A 22026-nucleotide genomic window follows, 5' to 3' on the forward strand; every position below is an offset into this window, starting at 1 on the left:
GGTTGCAGAATGGATATGGAAGATGTGCAGATTTGCCTGGGAGGAAGGTAAAGTCCCGGAGGATTGGAAATCAGGAAAAATTATTACCCTGTACAATGGAAAGGGGAAAAAGAAGAGTGTGGTAATCATAAGGGCATTTGTCTTCTTAGTATGCTAGGAAAAAGTATACGGTAGGATACTCATTAACAGAGTTTGGAAAATAACAGAGGAATTAGCTGGAGAAGAACAGGGAGGTTTTGGGAAGGGAAGAGGTTGTGCAGATCTGATATTCATTCTTAGGTCTTTAGTGGAAAAGTTTCTAATGAAGGGAAAGACGTTGTAGGCGCATTCATGGATTTGGAGAAAGCATATGACGGTGGATAGACAAGGATTGTGGAAAGTATTAAGAATACAGTTTATGGAGTAGATGGGAGGTTGCTGAATGCCGTGAAGTACTAGTATGTATGAGGGTGCTAAGGCAGGAGTGCGTGTGGAGAGTGAACTGAGTGAATTTTTCTATTTGAAGGTTGGATTGAAACAAGGATGTGTCATGTCTCCATGGCTGTTCAATCTGTATGTGGATGGGGTTATAAAAGAGATACAAGGTAGGGCTGTGGATGTTGGAGCGGCCATACTGAGAGAGAGCAGTGTGTGGCAACTCCTTGTAAAGTGAGTCCTCGATATACGAAAGGGATAGGGATAAAAAAAAACTTTCATAATCAAAATTTCGTACAGTATATCGGAACGATTTTCCCCATTGAAATATACATATAAATGGGGGGATGCGTCCCAGGACCCCCTCGGACCCCCACCTAAACTTTACCCCCCCCCCATTAAGAAGTAAGCATTACCTGTACACAATTGTAGAGAAGGAGGTGGCAATATTCTTGTACATCTCCTTTTTCTTCGTCACAGTTCCAATGGTGGAAACAGCACGGCCTAAAGCACGCTCAATCTCCGAGACTCCCTGCCGCTCCTTGTGGGGTCTTATAATTTCCAATTTCCTTTCCAGAATTAGAGTACGACAGTGCTGCTGCTTCTTTGCAGCGGGCTTCCCCAGTGCTGGAGATGATGCAAGGCACTTGGGAGGCATGGTGAAACAATACGAAAAGGTGAAGGGCTGCGAAAATATCCTCACGTACAGCGAGGCTGTGAGGAGAGGAGGGACATGGACTCAACTGAGAAGCGCACGAAAATTTGTTTACCAGAGAGGGGTTAGTTCGTTTTCTCTCAGCAAGCGAATGCGGCGCTATGCACCGCGCCCATTTTTAATTTTTCATACAGTATTCCATTAACCCCTTCATAGCTGCCAGCCCTGAATAACACTTCACTGTTTTGGTGTCAATGACATTGAGTTAGGGCATTATAAAAAACTGCGAACAATTACGGGAAGGGAATGAAGGTCACTGGTGTGTGTACATGACCCTACTCTACCATCCCATCAGTCAGGCGTTCTCTTCACTCTAGATGTATTCGCCAATGTTTACATGCTTATGTTACATGCGCCCACCCTCAAAATAGTCAGAAAAATACTGAAGACAAACTAGAGGAATATGAACTGAACTGGTAAGGTCTTTAGGCTGTATGCTTAAATGAAAGGTTATTGGTTTTACAATTTTAAGAGACGATATGGAACAAAAATGTTTGCTAATCAGAAAAAAATTACTCTTTTGTCCCACATGTTCTTGTAGGTTAGCATTCAGTTCCACATTCTTCGTTCAGTATCACTCTTCCCAATATATTTCGGACCGACTGAGCAGTTATTTCTGCTCCTTAGAGTTAGTGTACATTTACTGCTCATTCTTTTGTTTGTTCTTATGTGTATGTGTGAAACAGAGAGGACTGATACAAACAATAATGTATTCCATTATCGCTTTCATAGCTGCTGGCCTTGGACAACGCCTTACTGTACTGGTGTCAGTGATGCTGAGTTAGGGTGAGCTATAAAAAACTGCGAGCAATTATGGGAGGGGAACGAGGGTCACTCGTGTGTTTACACGACCCTACTCTACCACCTCAAGCAGTCTGGCATTCACAGTTCACTTCGTCCCAGATGTTTTCGCCGATGTGTAATTACATGCTGATGTAACACACATCCTAATTTTATTAATTCTTACACAAATCATAGCAAATCACAGGATGGGTTTAGGGGAAAAAATAATATAAAAAAAAGACAGGTGTACCAGACAAGTCTTTTCACATATGTAAGAAAAAGAAATTGATTTTAGAACTTTGAAAAAACGGTCCCAAGGCTGACCACGGGAGCACGCAAATATCTGAACCCACAGCCATTGAGGGAGCTAAACATACATTTTACTTCATGCAGTAAAAGCACCTTACCAAATCAGTTCTTCCTGATAGTCTATTATATTTCTCAGATTATTTCTGGGTTGGTAAATAGAGTACCGGTAAACGTTTCTTATTAAATCTGTTTCCCCGTCATTTTTAGCTGTTCTGGAGTGACAACTCTTGTTTATTTAGTTAACATAATGGCAGAAAGGACTGTTCTTCCCAAAGTGTTTAACTAAACCTGGCCTTACCGAGCTTATCTGTACCTATCAATTTTAACCTAACCTAACCTCCAGTTGGGAAATTGGGAAACGATATCCACCTTTGAGCATGCTGAGTTTCTTCCACTGCACTGGAAATGATCATAGGGGAAAGTGACGATAATAACGAGAAGGAAATTTTTCGGCAAGAAAAAATAATTTGCCAAACTGAAAGTTGTCAGAAAATTACAGAAACAAGCTGGAGGATTATGAATTGAATTGGTAAGGTCTTTCTGCTGCTTCATGTGTACAATGAAAGACACAAGCATCCTCCCAAAGTCTGACAAATATAGCGTGGAAAAATCGAACCATTTGAAACACACACTAGTAGAAACAGGGTTTTCATTGTATTTCACCTGGTGTAAATTTTCTTCAGACTGAACTGGGAAGATAGTTGTGACTCTCATTGTACATTTACCGGTAAATAATTCTAACAGTACCTGTGTTTTGTTTCCGTCTGATTAATCGTGATTTAAGACTATTCAGTCACTTCTTCACATCATATAGTCTGGATAATCGGGCTATCTCTGCATTTCCTTTCGTATTGAGTATAGATTTTCGTATCATTGAGACAGATATTTTAGTACTGTGGAATTTGTCCTATATTAATTGATTTCGTACCATTGAAAATTCATACTTTGGGTTTTCGTATTTCGAGGACTTGCTGTATAATGGTTTGCAGATGATACTGTGTTGCTAAGTGATGATGAAGAGGAGCTGCAAGGTTTGGTGAATGACTTTGGGAATGTGTAAGAAACGGAATCTAAAGGCGAATGTAGGGAACAGTCAAGTTACAGTCTTTGAGGGAAATGAAGTCACTGAATGTACAGTAAGGTTAGATGAGGAAATGGAAAATGTGAGTGCATTTTAAGTACTTGGGCAGTGTGATGAGTAAGGATGGAAGTTTAGAGGGTGAAGTGCTTGAAAGGGCACAACAACAAAGGTTGCTAGGCTGCTGGTTCTTGGAAAGCAGTGATAAGAAACTGGGAAGTGGGCATGTAAGTGAAAAGGTTACTGCATGACAGTACTGTATTGTGATACCAACCCTAATGTATGGAAGTGAAGCCTGGACCTTGTTGGAGTGATAGAAGTCAAGAGTGAGGGCAGTGGAAATGAGTTATTTGAGAGGAGCATGTGGAGTCACATGGAGAGAGAGACTGACATATGAGGAAGTGAAGGAGTGTTGTGGTGTGGATGTGGATGTGATAGGAAGCGTTAGGAGAAACACAATGAGGTTGTTTGGCCATGTGGAGAGGATGTAGAAGGAGAAACTGAAAAGAAAAGTGATTGTGAGTGATGTGGAGGGGGGGTGGAGAGGGAGGGGGAGGCCAAGGATGAGATGGAGAGATGGAGTGGAGAAGTATAAGCGAGAAGGGAGTGTGAGCTGGAAGCAGGGCAGTGAAATGGCCGGGGACTGGGCGACATGGAGGCGATTTGTTTGTGGCCACCCCTTACAGGATTAAGGTGTCTGGCAACAGATAAAATTTTCAACAACTGTTAACGGGACTCTCCTGCAGTTTGAGCAAATGGCCTTACCTATTTAATTCCTATTTATCCAGTTTGTTTTCTGTATTTTTCTGACTACTGTACTTTCAAGGTGGTAAACAATTATTTCCTGTTGGCTTCCCCCCCCCCCCTGTTATCATCATGCTCCTTATTCCACACCAATGATCATTTTGATTTCCTAAACCTACTGAAATCCACCCAAATTCATTTACTTTTTCTGCTTAATTTGACTTCTTTTTTACTAACTTTATTTACATAAATGATGTTTACTGTTAACTCTGTTGTGCTTGTTTTCCTCTTATTATCCATGTCCCTTTAGCTTCACTGATGTTTATTTCACAGGGGTAATGGCAAACTTTCTAAAACGTATCTGAATCTTGATTAGATTAGGTTTAATTGCTAAGATAGGTAAGGTTAGGTTAGGTCTGGTTTGTTTAAGTTAGGTTGAAATGTATGGCTAGAAAGAAGTACTAAAAGGCAACCAGGATGCCAACATCAATTAATTTTGGTAGATCAGAGTATGTTGGAGTAAGTGTCTGCAATTACACTCAAGAAACAATAGTGGAAGGAATATGACTAAAAACAACAGGAAAACCAACATGTTTATTTACCACCCCAAAAAAAAACCAAAAATATACCATAAAAGACTCTAAAGAAGAAGAACTGAACTGGTAAGGTGCTTCTGCTTCTTACCCACCGTATTTAAAATGCATGGTAGGTTAAGAGACTGTTCTTGTAGGGTTCCCATCTCTTGTTCATTCTAGAATGTGAATTTGTTTTTTTACAATTAAAAAAAATAAATAAATAAAATGTATAATTACCCAAAAAATCTTTAAAATCTAAAACAAGTTTTGCATAACATTTGCTATTTTTAATTTTCCTCTTGTCTTAGTTTCGGTCAATCTGCAGTTTCGACCACGAAATTTGATAATGAAAATTTGTTTTTCTGGTGTTTTTTGTTGTGATATGATCGATTTTGAATCTCATTTCAAAATCAATCAAACCTCATTTCAGTTAAATCGTTTCAGAGTTACCCCCCACCCAAGGATAATGGAGGATTGGTGGGGGATTGGGGGTTTTGGGTGGGGGGAGCATGGCTGAAACGGTGTATCTGTAATAAAACTGAAGGCCAAAATTACCAGAAAAATGATCCTAACTTTGGGGGCTCCACCACCCCAGACCTCCCCCAATGTTAGCAAACCTAATCACATAACCTAATCTATCCTCGAAAACAAGTAAATCGGACCCGTAAATCATCCTAACTCGGGGGCAGACCCCCATGATATTAACCAACCTAATCGCATAACCTATCCTGGAAATTACGTACCAGTAAATCTCACCTTATTGTTTCTAAGTCGATGGTTGTGGTTCGCTGGTCAAAAACACTGCCCTCGGTCCCAATAGCATTTTATATACTATCTATCTCTATCTATCTATTGCCAGACGCCTCAATCCCGTTTGGGGTGGCGACAAACAAATCGCCTCCAAGTCGCCCTGTCCCCCGCCATTTCACTGCCCTGCTCCCAACTCACACCCCCCTCTACTGATGTTAAAATAATTTCCAACAATTAACCCATTCACGTCAAGGGAGGAGCGTAAATTCTGGTTGTGCACGTAACTCTTGCTCGAGAGCTTTCAAAACAGTTGCGTAGTGATATTTTAATTCTAACACTCATAGGAAAGTTAATATTCATCATAGAAAGGCCACTTTGGTCTCATTTTGAAGATGAAGACTTTTGCTCTGTTGTCCATTGTCCAAAAAGACAATATATACAAAATAAAATGAAAAAAAAAAAAAAAAAAAAAAAAGTGAGTAAAAGTTAGGAGACATGCTAAAGTTTTACACTGTCCTTTAAAAAATATTCACCCCCAAAAAAAGCTATTCAAGAAGTAATACTATTTTTAGCTTCAATACGTAGCAGAATAAATTTCCTTTCCAATAATGCATTACTAGTTGTATTTTCTTAAACAATAGCGCTGCATATATACGCGAGAAAATGGAACATAAGTGTTCAGCGCGAGGTCAAGAGGTGTACATCCTACCTGTGAGGAACCTCACAAAACACTGAGCTGAGCAAACCAAGTGGGCACGCATGCGCCAGCTGTGCCAGGCTTAGCTCCGCCAACTTTTGCCCGTCATCCAACAAAAATGACGACTCCCAAAATATTTCTTTAGAGATTACATTGGATGATGGGCAAAGTCGTCATACTGACGTTAGAGATTGACAAAAGCATGACGACACAGGTCGTCATTGGCATGTCTATGTGTTAAGCAATCAGTAAAAATGGCAGTAGAAGGGAAGATGTGTATACTGTCAAAAGGGAATTTCAAGATTCCATGGTTGTACTAAACTGAAAATTGTCAACTCGCCATTATAACTCACCAGTATAATAAGCGAGACTGTGTATGCACCTACTGGTGCTTTAATGCTCACCTCACAAGCTAACTCACCAGTATAATAAGCGAGACTGTGTATGTACCTATTGGTGCTTTAATGCTCGCCTCACAAGCTTGCCTCTTGTCTACATATTTTCTAATCTGATTGGGTTTTCATAAACTTATCATAATTTTTCTTAAACTGATTTACCATTGTCGAGTTTACAACATAATTTGGCAGTTTATTCCACAGGTCTACTATCCTATGAGAGAAAAAGTTTTTTCTTATAGTTGTTCTGACTTGTTTCTTGAAGATTTTTTGAGTATTTCCTCTTAAGTCATTACAATTTCTTTGAGAGAAAATGAAACTGTCAAAGCCTTCGAATCCTTTAAGAATCTTAAAAGTTCAATGAAATCCCCTCTTGTCCTTCTTACTTCCAATGTGGTTATATTTAGTTGTTTTTGTCTATCTTCATATGTCATGTCCTGTAAAGCTGGTACCGTATGGTACTAGTTTCGTTGCTCTTCGCTGAATTTTTTCTACCTTGTCTACATCTCTTCTCAAATACTGTGATCATGCTTGTACAGCAAATTCCAAGTGTGGTCTTACATAGCTATTATATAAAATTTAAAATGTTTCCAGGCATAAGTAATCAAAAGATTTTATTAGTCCCACCATTTTTGTTTCCAGGCATAAGTAATGAAAAGATTTTATTACTCCCACCATTTTATTTGCTTTTGTGGTAATGCTGGCAATATGACGTTCAGTTTTAAGATTATTTGCAATTATTATTCCAAGGTCCTTCTCCTTATTTACTGTTTCTAATTCATTATCTAGTATTCTATATGACATGTTAGTGTTTCCATGGCCACAATGCATAACTTTACATTTTTCTGCATTGAAGTCCACCTGCCATGTTTTCAACCATTTTTCAAGTTTTTAAAAATCTGAATGTAGCTATTACATTTTCCTCACCTGATGTTCTACTGTAGATTTTATTATCATCAGCATAAATTTTACAAACAGACTTTATATTACTGTACTTGGCAAATCTTTAATAAATATAACAAAAAGTATTGGACCTAAGACTGAGCCCTGTGGAACTACACATCTCACATTTGTCCACTTTGATTTCACTCCATTAACAGATACACACTGTCTTGTCAGTCAAAAATCCTTTTATCCAACTGGAGACATTTCCTTTCACTCCAAGTTTATCCAATTTATAGAGTAGTCTCTCATGGGGAACACTATCAAAGGCCTTCTTAAAGTCAAGAAATATCATAAGGATCCCCTCTGTCATAATATAAGGTCCAGTCTTCCAAAGCTTCCAACATAATTGTTAAGCACGACCTTCCACTTTCAAATCCATGTTGGCATGATGTAATCAATTTGTTTTTATTTAATAGTTCTACTTTGCTGTTTGTTTTGATTATGGATTATGTTATAAGAAAGGTTGTAAGGAGAACAGGTGCATGAATTAACTGGAAAGGTAATAAGAAACTGATGGATTTGGACTATGTTGATAATGTTGTACTGATTTGCAGAAGTATTTACGAGATGCAGAGGGTGCTTGATTGTCTGGTGGAGGTAGGAGAAAAAGTTGGATTGGTAATAAACTGTGGAAAGACTGATATTATTAATATGAACGTGGAGAACCAAATAGATTGTGTTATTGGAAATAATGTGGTGAAGAATGTAGAAAATTTTAAATATCTGGGAACGATTGTATCATCTAACGGATCATTAAACAATGAAATTGAGGAGAGGATTAGACAGGCTTGGTGAGCTGTTGGAATGTTGAAATCTGTTTGGAATAATAATATGCTTTCAGTGCATACTAAAGTAAAAATTTAGGCTACAAGTCCATGGTTAGACCAATTTTAATTTATGGGCATGAGTCATGGTACAGTACAACTGCAACAGATCAGAAAGTACAGGATTTGAGAATAAAATACTGAGAAGGATTCATGGGGTAAAGTGGAAAGACAGAGTTACAAATGAAAGAGTAAGGGATATTATGAAAGTGGAACCAGTTGATGAATATGTGAGACTGTCTCGTTGGAAATGGCTAGGGCACATGTAGAGAAAAGATGGCAGTTTAATACAGGATGTGCCAGAGTGGACTGCTAGAGGAAGAGGAAGAAGCAGGCCATGGGAAACCTGGTTGAGGACAATGAAAAGAGAAGTGGGAGAGGAGTGTTGGTGGGACCTGAAGGAGATGGCAAGAGACAAATATTGGTGGACAGAGTTCATCGAGGCCCTATGCACCCCATGGGGTGCTGCAGGACATGACTGACTGACTGACTAAGAAGTCTCTCACAATTTTTTCGGTAAATTTTTACAAGTTGCCATTATACCCCCCGGGTAGTGCAATATATTTTTCTGGTAGATTTTGATGAAATTCAAATGTTTTTGACCTTCCTTTTTGTCAGAAATGCCTCATTTGCCCTCTTTTCCAATCAAGAACTTTGACTGGACAAGTAAGTGAAATCAAGCATTTTCCAAAACAAATTAAGTAAAAAACAACTCAAATCACATCAAAAACCACCAGAAAAATATACTGCAACATCGGCTAATGTAATGGAACAGACGTAACATAACCTCACCAAACGCACTAAACCTAACCCAACATACCCAACTTATCCTAGGGGAATATGTAACGTAACCTCACCAAACACGCTAAACCCATTCTAGCGGAATGCTTACCCTAGAGATACGATGGTCCAGGATGAGGGTTGTCTGGCAATAATGTCGTGGTTTTAGAACTTTTGAATCCAGTGGTTTATGAACAGTATAATTTGCCAAGCAGGAAGGTGTGTGTTGTCCAAAAAAGTTCCTTTGTAGTCAGAAACACAAAAACTACACTGTACCCGTTTCTTGGTTTTTGCGTACTTTTTGTACTGACCACGGTACCACTGATGTCTGTCTTTTCTAAACTAGGGTAATAAACTTCCGAAGGTAATACACCGTGTCTTCTAAGAAACTCAATTGCCTCCTCTGGTTCCGAGTGGAAACGCTTAATCACTCGTAAATAATCAATATCACACCCGGAACACACGGCACGTCTTTCTTCTTCAGAGGCCATACCAAGAAGGATTTGAATTTTCCATCCACAAGGAATGAAAGACCGCGGTTCAAATTCATTGGTAGAATACCATCATGTGACCTAGAGCAGACCTACGAGATGCATGCGGAGTCAAAGGGAAGAGAAACACATGTATGAACGCACCCATTATTAACACGGACTGGCCAAGTGAAGATCCAAGGTGTTTATTTTTTGGAATTTTAAATTAAATTCATTATCTCTGAAAATATCAATTTCCGAATGGGGTTATGGGGATTCATTATGATCCTTAGGGAATATACTCAACGTTAATGGTGCTAAAATTCCTGAACTGCGTATTGGCAACTTGTAAAATAATACCACTTTTTCCATAATCTTTAACAAGACAGATGTCAATGAAATGGGTCTATAGTTTTTGGCAAATTTCTTTTCTCCTTTTTTGTGTATAGCCATAATGATTGCAGATCTCCAGTCTAGTGGTGGTTTTGCTTCTTTTAATGATTTGTTAAATAATAAAGCTATTGGCATAGGTAACTCTTTAGCAGTTTCTTTTAATACTCTAGGATGTACAATGTCAGGCCCAATTGTTTCATAAATATTTATGCTTTTGAGCTCTTTCTCTACTCTTAATTTACTAATAAAAATGTTTTCCATGTTTAATAAACACTTATTCACATCCAATTCAAAAGGTTCTGCAACTTCCTCCCCACAGGGTTGTTTTATTGCTTGATTCAGTATTAGTAAATCCTTGTCTTCCTTTTTAGTAAACACTGATGCAAAAATATTCATTCAGTACCTCTGCATATTCTTTGTTAGTGCAGTAGTTCCATCTGGTTTCAATAAGTTACATACTGGCCTATTTACTTTCTTTTTCCTATTTATTGTAATATGGTGCTTAAAGAACAAGTGATGAAAAAGAGGACTTACGTACCTAGGAGGAAAATATGGAAGCTGAAAAACCAAGTAGTAAGGGATGCCTTCTATAGAGAGATGAGGAAAGTGGTGGCTGAACAGGGAGCGGTAGACAGAGGCGTTAATGAACAGTACAGAGCCCTCAAGAACAATCTCTTGAGAGTTACTGATGTAACATGAGGTTCGACAAGGGGATCACCAAGACATAAAGTAACTTGGTGGTGGGATGAGGGTGTAGAAGCTGCAGTTAAGGAGAAAAGTAGGCTTTTCCGGGAATGGAAGAAGGGTGGTAGCAAGGAGGAATACTTGGCTGCCAAGCATAGGGCTAGGAGAGAGGTATACAGGGTGAAGTCTGAGTCACAGAGACTTTTACTTGATAACCTAAATCATGGGGAAAGGAAAAATATGATATTTAATGTGGCAAATCAGATGAAGAGGGATAATCAGGATTATTATAGGTGAGCAGAGTGTGAAGAATGATGAAGGAAGGGTAGTGGTGAACAGCGAGGATATTAAAGATGCATGGAGAGAGCATTATAGCCGGTTGTTGAATGAGGAGTCTGACTGGGACAGAGAAAGTTTGGAGCCAGCAGATCCAGTGTTTGGCCCTTGGCCTTTGATTGATACTGCTACTGCGAGTGAGGCAATAGGCAGGATGAGGGTGGGGAAGGCAGCAGGTGTGTCTGGGTTGACTGCTGAAATGTTGAAGGCCTCAGGAGATATAGGGGTGAGGTTAGTCACTGACGTGATAAATATGATTACTTATGAATGTGTTGTCCCAGATGATTGGCTGAAGAGTGTAACTGTAAATGTGTATAAAGGGAAGGGTGATGCCCTGGAAAGAGGAAATTATAGAGGTATAAAGCTTTTAGATCAGATAATGAAGGTAATGGAGAGAGTTTTGGAAGGTATGATTAGAGAGAGAGTGAATATTGATAAGATGCAGTTTGGGTTTATGCCAGGTAGGGGGACCACTGATGCCATATTCATTGTTCCACAGCTTCAGGAAAAATATATTGGTGGATAAGGGATCTGCATATTATTTTTGTTGATTTGGAAAAGGCCTTTGACAGAGTCCCTAGAGAGGTGGTGAAGTGGGCAATGAGAAAGCTTGGCTTGCAGGAGTGGCTAGTTAGGGTGGTTATGGCTATGTATGTGGGTGCTCGCACCCAGGTAAGAGTGAATGGAGATTTGAATGATGAGTTTTCCGTGAATGCTGGTGTGCATCAGGGGTCAGTTTTGCGTCCCATGTTGTTTATCATGATACTTGAAGCCCTCTCATGCGACTTTAGAAACGGACTCCCATGGGAGATGTTGTATGCTGATTATTTGGTGTTGACTGCAGAGAACGAAAGGGAGGGAGAGGAAAGGTTTAGGAGGTGGAGAGATGGTATGGGGCACAAGGGCTTACGGGTAAATGCAGATAAAACAAAAGCAGAGGAAGTCTGGCCGAATAGCCCCAAGTCCCTTAGGAAGGCCATGGCCGAGACCAGGCTTTCCCACAGGGCTCTCAAAGAGTGTATGTTGTGTTGTTGGCAAGGGTGATTGTGTGCAATGCAGTCTTCCATAGTGTGCTTAATGGTATGGGGTGCTGTGTTGCATCCTGGACAGGCATCAGCGACGGACTCATCCAGCCTCTTCTGGTAGCTTAAGAGGGCTGGATGGTGCCCACAACTCAGCCTGGCCAAGTGGACCCTGTCCTCACAAGGAAGATAGGATTCAGAAGAGTGGATGTCAGGAGGCCATGCATGCAGCTGTGTGTTGTCTTTAAGTGACTGAATGGAGTGGCGAGTGATCCGAGTGTGGATATGCTTCTGGAAGCTGGTCAAGTTTGAAAAGTGTTGTTGATCCTGTGCATTCTTGCCTGATTCCACCAGTGATTTCTATCTCATTTTTTATGTCCTTGCTTAAATTTATCATTGTTTTGTCTCCTTGGTATATTTTGCTGATGCTGTCTATTATATTCTCATGGACCTTTACTTCCTTTAGTGTCTCTATAATTTTCTCTTTTAATGGAGTTGTATGCTTTTAAGAAATCCACTGCTACAATGATTAAAGGTGTTTTATTTACCCAGCCTGTGTTTATACAATATTTTAAGATCAGCAGATTGTCCTCCACCCTTCTCCCTGTTGTGAAGCCTGCCTGCATTTCACTATCTAGCCTATTGATTCTGACCTGCTGTTCCACTTTCTCCTTTATTAAATTCAAGAAAATTTTATGATAAGTTTGTAAGGACTATCGGTCTTAGATCTTTTGCAGTTGGTTTAGGCACCTTTGGTATCATAATTGTTTTAGAATTTTTCCAGTTTTCTGGTAACTCCCTCTCTTCGGTTATTTTATTTAAACATTGTTATTTTTGTCATACAATCCTGACTTCTTAATAGCACTTTATAGCATTCCGGTTTAATTTCATCTGGGCCTGCTGCCTTCTTGTTCTTTAAGTTCTGCAAACATTTCTTTACCTCCCCTAGTCTGATAATTGGCTTGTCCATTGGCTTTACCCCTGTTACTACCTCCATTGCCATATCCATATGTTCTCTTACTGTGTCTGGAAAGGAAAGCATCCCTCCTAGCTCTGTATCATCAACATTCATTTCTTTGTTCTGAAAATTCTCCATCTCCTCCTCATTCCATACATTATCTATACTTTTATCGTGCATTTGGTATACACTGTTCCAAAACTGTTCCAGCTCTTGGCCTGCCTGCTTACTGTTTAGTTTGTCTTACTCTACATTGTACACCTCTGTTTCTTTTTCTCTCCTTAACTCTTTGCCTTTTAACTTGTTTGTGGTCCCATAATTTTTCGCTATTATTTTTCCATCCATCCATCCATTGCCAGACGCCTCAATCCTGTTTGGGGTGGCCACAAACAAATCGCCTCCACGCCGCCCTGTCCCCTGCCATTTCACTGCCCTGCTCCCAACTCACACCCTCCTCTCTCATATACCTCTCCACCCCATCCCTCCATCTCATCCTCGGCCTCCCCCTCCCTCTTCCCCCCTCCACCTCACTCACATACACTCTCTTCATCATTCTTTCACCCTCCATCCTCTCCACATGGCCACACCACCTCAGTGTGTTCCTCATAACGCTTCCTATCACATCCACATCCACACCACAATGCTCCTTTATACCCTCATTCATCAGCCTGTCTCTCCATGTGACTCCACAGGCTCCTCTTAAATAACTCATTTCCACTGCTCTCACTCTACTCTCTCGTGTTACGTTCCTTTTATGATCACTAATTGCCACTTTGATTAATTCCTGGACTCTTTTTCTTTTGTTCAGTGTACCTAGTGTGTAACCTTTCTCTATCCTCAATTTCTTTAGCATTCCTCTTTTTCCTATGTAATGCCTTACTTTTCCCGATTTCTTCTCTTATCGTCTTATTTATCCAGGGTGGTTCTTTTTTTTTCTTCTCATTTATCTTGCTCCTGTATGTTCTTGGTAGGATACTCTCAGCCTTTTCTTTCATTATTTTCTCTCTCTCCTTCTCTGCAGCTTTTCTCCAACTCCTCCACATACCTGCTCATCCATTCTATAGTATTTTGTGTTCTGCCACATGTTCTTTTTTAATTATTTTTCATGCTCATAGCTGAAGTCTACTTCTACCATGTTGTGATCTGATAGGTGAAACTGTCTTTTCCCTTCATCAATTACCATATAATTAAATTTATCATAAACCAGATCAATAGCACTTTTCTGTTGTCCTCTCTCCCATGTTGTTTCTCCTTCACAATGCTGATCCCCATTTAACAATATTAGGTTATACTCCTCCATCCATCTTATTACTTCCTTCCCAGTGCTATCTACCTTCTGCTTTCCTAGGAATCCTAGGTGACCATTGAAATCCCCTAGGAGTATGATGGGTTCCTGTATTTCTTTAATTTTGTTTTCGATTTCTTCTTTTATTGCTTTGCCGCGTTGTTTGTCAGCCTCACTATCCTCTACTGGCAGGTACACAAGTAATAGTTTAAATCTCAGGTTGTTGACTTGGCAATTAAAACAAAATATGTCCTTGTTTAACGTCTTTATGTTTCACATTTATTTCTTGATTTTCTTCATACAATACCATCAGACCACCACCTTTCTTATCCTCTTCTCTCATACTCTGTATATTTACCATATGGTTACTTATCCTCATTTTATCATTTTTTCAATTGAGTTTCCGTCATACACAGTAACTGCCTACCTGTAAACAATTTTGTATAATTCTGTACTGTTTACCACTGTTAGGCTCTGTATATTTAGTAATTTGATTTTGAAGTAGGATTGGTTCTTGAATTCTCATGATTTCCAACATTTCTATTTTTTACCAGCTCCCCATTTTTTATATACCACCCCTTGATTTCGTTTTTCTTTCAGCCTCTCCCAAAGCTCTTTGTTTTTCTCTCTTTCAGCCCTGGTCATGTCTAGTGATTGATATTTTGGTAAATTTTTACAAGTGGACAACACAACCCCCAGGTAGTGCAATATATTTTTCTGGCAGTTTTTGATGCAATTCGAATGTTTCTGACCTTCATTTTTGTCGGAAATGCTCCTCACCGAACACAATAAAACTAACCAAACCAAACCCAACATACCTACCTATCTTAGGGGAGTAATAATCACTTTCTGAATGGGGTAATGGGGGTTATTTGTGATCCTTAGGGACTATACTGTACGATAATGGTGCTAAAATTCCAAAATTGCATATTGTCCACTTGTAAAGTAATACCGATATTTTTCTTGCAATGGGGCTTCTGGTGTTTTGCAGATTCCTAGCATTTTTTATTACTTCCCATTTCATCTTCCCACTGGATTGCCTAACCTGACAGCATCCTCTATTTCAATATTCTCTACCCCCACCTCTTTCTTTATTAGAGAAATTAGCCGTAAAGATATCGAACAGTACGTAACCGGCTTTTTTTTTTTTTTTTTTTGGTAGCACGGCCACTAAAGTCGAACGTACAGAGGCGTACTGTAATTTATATGCTTCATATCATCTAACAACAATTATTTTAAAAATCTACTTCCCATATCGGTAAAATATTATCTGACGACAGTTGTTGACTCTTGGATTTTAGGACAGGAAACCATTCTTAACGATACTATCAGGCGGTAGCCAGTATAAAATTATGATAGGGCTTGTGCCACACACATCAGTATCATCACAAAAACTATGTTAAGCTGTAATATACAAGTACAGCACTGACTAACAAATAAATAAGCTAAATTTACTCACTGGCTTAGAGTTTTCGTCACACAGCTGACGGCTTATGCAATTGAGTGACTATAGTAACTCGTGAGCCTTATGCTCCAATCATATACTGACAACTGCAGTTTTTATATTGTGCATAAAAAAATCAGCACTGTCTCAAAGTGATTAAATCTAGCGTAATAAAGCCAACAGTTAAGATTATACAAGAACACCAGTGGTCAAGCGAGCGCTTGATTAACAGCAGCATCTTTGCCTAGTTTGACTGTCCGCCTATTGCATCCTTTCATTAAATCTGCAAATTGCATTACCCATCTCCTCTATATGAACCCACCATAAAGGGCCCCCTTCCCTTTCTCTTTCAGAGGATGGGCCGAGTAGTCTCACTGTAATTTGTCGGGGACTCGTTGATTAGGCATCAAGTTTAATGGGGTGCTTCTGAAAAGCCTAGTATTCCGTCAGATGGCTCCACTGTAGCAGTAAACACATTCCCGCGCTGTTTAAAAAGCATAATTTTATTTGTTAAATATTTACACTATTGTGTGAAATTGTGAATCATGGTAATGTCATATGCCGTAATATAAATAATACAAATAGAACACGTATATATAACGTATCATGAATTGTTTATATTTATCATAAACTGAAATTAAAATATCACTGATGGCATGTGATGGCAATCCGCCATTTCAGTGGTCCTATATTATTTAATTTCTGCTACATTTAGTGCAAGTTAGATTCTTAATACATAGTTTGTTCAGAGTGTAAAGTACGCCTAGTGGGTATCTTGACTCATCCAGTCTCAAGTGGGCAGAAATTTAATATTGAGTAAATACTGGCATTCACCATCATAAATCATCCGGTCTGAGGAACCGTCCCAAAACCAAGATCGTTTACGCGTCATTTTTTGCCCGGTCTCACCGAGGACAGACGACTGTGGAAGGTAAACAAGCCAAGACATCGCCTCCAAGTGATCCACAAGATTCACACGGAGTCAAGTTCGGTATTCACGATTATATATATATATATATATATATATATATATATATATATATATATATATATATATATATATATATATATATATATATATATGCAAACGTGAAAACACATGACGAGTAAATACCACTGCATCCTCTTAAATGTCTACCCCCAGTGAGATTGCATCCAGGTCAAGAGGACTGGTATGTGCACAAGCTACTGACTCAGTCAGTGGAAGATCTTGCAAACATGTGTGTGTGGACAGGTGGCCTGGAGACAGTTCTCACATGACCATACCATTAGGGACTTGCCAAGAGGGGGCAATGTGTGTGAGATATTGATGATAAGATGACCTTAAGGTATTTATTTGGTAGGCACTTGGTGAAATGTAAAAATTAAAATAACCACTAGTTCTCAACAGAAAAAGACAAAACTTCACTGTAACACTTTATTTACAAAAAGCTACAATGATACATATGAATATGACTCACTCATGGTGCAAGGAAGCTGCAGGGGAAGGTCTCTCTCTCTCTCTCTCTCTCTCTCTCTCTCTCTCTCTCTCTCTCTCTCTCAGCTTAACAGTCAGGAACTCACATTACTGAACTATGTGTGTTTGTGGGTGTGTCCATTTACGACAGTAATGTAACCAACGTCGGGTACAGGGACATGAGAAATGGGCGTAGCTTAGTTAACAGCTAGAGAGGCAAGATGTGGGAATGACAATCACACAAAGCTATCGGTCAGTGAAACACACTGCCTGTACATAGTCACTTATGAACCAATGACGAATGTTATGAATTTAGCTTGTTTCTACTCTGAGTGAATCCGTGACATACACGCCATCAAAATAAAATTTTTCATGGAAACTTGACATCCCTCGTGAAAAAACTTAAACACGGGACTGTCTTGTGGTGCGCATGCGTGAAGGAAGCGAGCAAAATGTTGAATGCCAGTATTTGCTTAACATTAAATTTCTGCCCACATAGAAACTGGATGAGTCTAGATTCCCACTAGGCGTACTTTACAGTCTGAACAGACAATGTATTAAGAACCAAATTTGCACTAAATGCAGCAGAAATTAAATAATATAGGGTCACTGGAAGGACGGGTTGCCATCAAATGCCATCAGTGATATTTTAATTTCCGTTTATGATAAATATAAACACTTCACGATACGTTATATATAGGTGTTCTATTTGTATTATTTATATTTCGGCATATGACATTACCGTGATTCACATTTTCACACAACAATATAGATATTTAATAAAGAAAAGTATGCTTTTTAAACAGCACAGGGAAGGTGTTTACTGCAACAGTGGAGCCATCTAGCGGAATACTAGCTTTGAAAGCACCCCACCGGTTCTACGAGGAATCGTTTTTGCTTTCCCGGGTGTAGGACACTCTACGTGACAGTGCGTTTGTTACAACCACCGTCTCACGGTGAAGTTACACTTGGCGAAAGAACGTGAACACTGTCGAACAAGCATTCGCGAACGTTCGCGTACATGATCGCATACGTCTACGTAGTGGAAATACGCTTTAATATCACCAGTGCAGTCACTCACATACCAAGTGTTAATGGAGGAAAAGGCAGCTGCATATGCTGGAATTATCATTATCCAGGGGCTGTTGAAAGAAGAGATGTGCCGACGCCCAATCAAACATTCATACACAGTATGCTCGTTCAGGTTCGATTATGCTCTCCAGATCGGCCGAGCATGCCCGCTCGGTGCACAGGGGATCAATGCCTACCGAAGGCATTCGACTAACTGTTAATGTTTACCAACGTTTCACTGTGTATGAACAACGTCTGTTTATATAAACATAACTTATACTAGGATTTTCCTAGTCCAGTGGGGTTCTAAACAGGGATGAGCACCAAAGCAGGGCTCGATACACCTTAAGAGTACAGGGTAGGCTAAACACAGAAACTCCAGGTGGCAAGGTGAAAGATTTATTATTTCACTAGTCTTTATACATAGCATTGCATCCGAGATCGTGAGGAGCGAAGGGGAGAGGGGGAAATCATGAGAGAGATGTCCCAGGAATGACACACTCGCCGCCGGGGTATTCTCTGTAAAAGGAAGGGGGCCGGGATTTAACTCTACGTCCGTGCAGGTGTTGTAGTGTGGTGAATTAGTGGCAATAAGGCTAAGGGGGAGATTGGCTACGACCCTGGTTCCGGAAAAGTGGAGACCCAGTGTCTGGCTCATTCTCTCTATTAGTCTGACGATAGGGTTGTGTGATTTGTGTAGTAGTTACCCGAAACACTCAGGACAACAAGTTTATGTTACCAAGCCTGGGATTCCTTTTCCAGGGGCATGAGGGCACTCCCTACCTGTGGGAGGGGATATGTGTGTATCGGGGGGTGGACTGGCTCCAGCTTCAGCATCACGTGGGGGAAGCCTGCTACACTCCGGGGAGTGCGTGGTCTAGAACTCCTGCGTTGCCAAGCTGCCTCTAGGAAGCTTGGGAGTGCTGCATCTAGCAAGCACACTGAAACACTGGAATTCCTTCTGCGTTGCCAAACCGCCTCTAGCAAGCTCGGGGGTGCCGCATCTAGCAAGCACACTGGAACTCCTGCATTGCCAAGCCACATCTAGCAAACCTGGTTATGCTGCCTCTAGCAAGCACTAAGTTAACAAGTCCTCGTCGCTGCTGCTACTGGTGGCTCGACTGGCAATATGCACGGTGTGGCGGTCCTGGGCTAGTGAGACTTCCGGTCGCGGGATACGCCGGCTCCCTGTGTCCTTCTTGGGCTGACACACGTATCCCCGCGAGTCGGGGTTGGCTGCATGCATATTCTCCTGTACCCTTTCGAGACGGAACTGCGGTAGATCTTTCGACCTGTTGTGTTGGGGCGCCGGTTATTTTACCGCCTCCATTGTCCTGTAAGGCATGTCCTTGTGGCAGGAGGTCGAACATTTGCCCTTGGCTGGTGATGGTGATTGGTTTGAGCTTGTGAAGGAGGCGGTACCAGGAGCAGGATCGCTCATCAGGTTCTCTGGTGGGGTCTTCGATGAGGCTCAAAGAGCTGGAGTGGGGATAGCTGGCTAACAACCGGGGGAAGTGCTGAGGCCATTGAATTCTTCTTTGTTGCCCTTCTTGTGAGACTCAGAAGGCATATCGAATGAACATACTGACTTGGTTCGGATGTGGTTGGAGTGAAGAGATGGCAGCGATGGTAGTGGCTGTAGTCTTGACAGGGAGTCGAATGGTGACCTTTGACATGGGTATTGACTTGTCATCCATGGAAGCAGATGCAAAAGTACTGCTATGTGAGGGGGGGGGGGTATTCGTGTAGTAGGGTGGGTGTGAGTATGTGTTTGTGAGGGACTGGATTTTGGGTTGTTGTTGTATTGTGCAGGGTGGAGGAGTGGTGGTGGAGATTGGTAGGGATGCCATGGGTAGGGTTGCGGGGTGTGGTGGTGTTGTGGGGCTGTATATTTATCTGGAGGTCGCGATTGTCGGCCAGATTTGGCGAAGATTGGAATGCGACTCCGTTGGTTGATCATGCGGGAGAAGGAGGACATGGAGCTGGAGGTTGAATTGGGGCTGTGAAGGGAGGGAGATGGGATTAAGGAAGGCGGTGGGGGCCGTGAGGAGGTAGATGAGGTGAAACTTGTGGTGAGGGAGGGGGAAGAATCCCTGGATGGAAGTACAGAGCAGGGTGAAGTGGTGATGAGTTGAGATGGGGATGAAGCTATGTTGCAGGGGTTAGGGGAGGGGTGGGGTGATGTGGTGGTTATGGGGGAGGGGTGGGGTGAGGTGGTGGTTATGGGGGAGGGATGGGGTGAGGGGGTGGTTGGCAGGAAACATGGGGTTGGGGATCTGGTGCTGTTGGTGTGGGTGGGTGGCTGGGATTTTGTGGTATAGAAAAGCTGGTTGGGTGAGGTAGAGGTGGGCGGTGACTCTAGTGGGAAGGGGGGTCGTAGGACTAGATGTCGGCAGAGTAGATGAGGTGGGTGGGGAGGCAGAGAGTGAGGTGGTGGTGGTTCCACGCTGGAAGGGACAGGGTGAAAAGTTGAGGGTGTGTGTGGGGAGCAGGGTAGGTTGGCAACAGTGTTGGGTGACATAGGGGTTTTTCACTTCACTAGGCTCTGTGTTGGTCTGGTTATTCGGGGGTGGGTTGTATCATCTTATGTGCCGGTTGCGGTAAACCTTGGTTTCGCCATGAAAGTCAACGATGACCTGGTAACAATTCGGCATGCGTGTACTTTCAAAAGGGGCCAAGAATTTGGTTTGCAAATTGTGGTCGAGGGGCAAACCTAGCAACCATGACGCTCTGGCCGATTTGATACGGGTTGTCTAGTGAGGTCTCGTCCTTCGGTAGCTCCTGGCAGGATTGCATGTGGCGGAGCCGATTCTTGAGATGTGAGAGTGGATCTCGGGTGGTGGGGCTTGTAACTGGTAGGGCTAAGTGCCGAAATGGGAGTAGTAGCGGGAGCTCTCCAAAGATGTGCTCATGGGGTGTGATACTGCCTGCTTGGGGTCAGGTGTTCATCCCCCATTGTATGATTTTCACTTGGGAGGGCCAGTCATCGGTATCCGGGGTGACTAACCAGGTCCGAAGTTGGTCAGTGAGGCTCCGGTGGCTTAATTCTCCTGCAGATGCCGTTTCCCTGTGGGTGGCAAGGAGAGGGGTGGGATAGGCAGTACCCAAACAGCTGGGACAGTTGTTTCCAGCCTTGGCCTGCGAATTCTGGGGCATTATCTGAATGGAGGGCCTACAGAAAGCCGAAGTAGCGAAATACATCAGTGATGAGAGCCTCTGCCGCTGTGCAGCAAAGTGGGACTTGGCGAGGCAGGCGACTAGAACTTTGGAATAGGTGTCTGCAAAGGTAAATACAAATCTGACCGTGGTTTTTGATGGAAGAGGGTCCATGACATGCACAGCCAGCAGCTGCCAGGGTCGGGTGTATATCTATATATATATATATATATATATATATATATATATATATATATATATATATATATATATATAATAGGGTGTTCAGAAAAATCGAACCTTCAAGAACTTGAAGGGCAAAGTGCTTATTCAGTTCCACTACTGGTGGGAACTACACCATACTTTGCAATTTTTCTTTGGTTTTCTCAAACCCATGCCTCAGTTCAACGCGAGTTGCAATGCAAGTGGTAACTCCCGTCTTGATCGCAGCAGGGCATGAGGTGTAGGAACTCACGTTGTCTGTCGGATCTCTCCATTCTGTTTGGAAGGAATCAAGGACTGAGATCGCTGAAAAGATAAATAAAAAAAAAAAAAAAAAGAAGAAGAAGAAGAATTCCAGCCACAAACACCCTTGATTCTCGATTTTGATGGAAAGCTCATGCCCAACATTGATGGTAGCGGCCGCAGTGATCCCCTGGCGATTGTTGTTACAGGGATTGGTACGGAGAAGATCCTGGCGATCCTTAAGATCCCAGCTGGAACGGGTAAAGCAAAGGGAGCG

General features: G+C 41.4%; 1 protein-coding gene across 1 annotated transcript in view; it reads right to left on the minus strand.

The window, feature by feature from the left end:
* Nucleotides 1–15652, minus strand: part of UQCR-Q (Ubiquinol-cytochrome c reductase ubiquinone-binding protein) — a 28417-nt gene extending 12765 nt beyond the window's left edge. The window contains exon 1 of the mRNA XM_080286341.1: nt 15617–15652. The gene's annotated coding sequence lies outside the window, so the exon portion shown is untranslated. The remainder of the gene's footprint in view (nt 1–15616) is intronic.
* Between the last annotated feature and the right edge of the window lie 6374 nt (nt 15653–22026).

The sequence above is a fragment of the Coenobita brevimanus genome, chromosome 111 (genome assembly GCF_032717465.1).
Source record: "Coenobita brevimanus isolate Jiangsu-jjx chromosome 111, ASM3271746v2, whole genome shotgun sequence".
Lineage (NCBI taxonomy): Eukaryota > Metazoa > Arthropoda > Malacostraca > Decapoda > Coenobitidae > Coenobita > Coenobita brevimanus.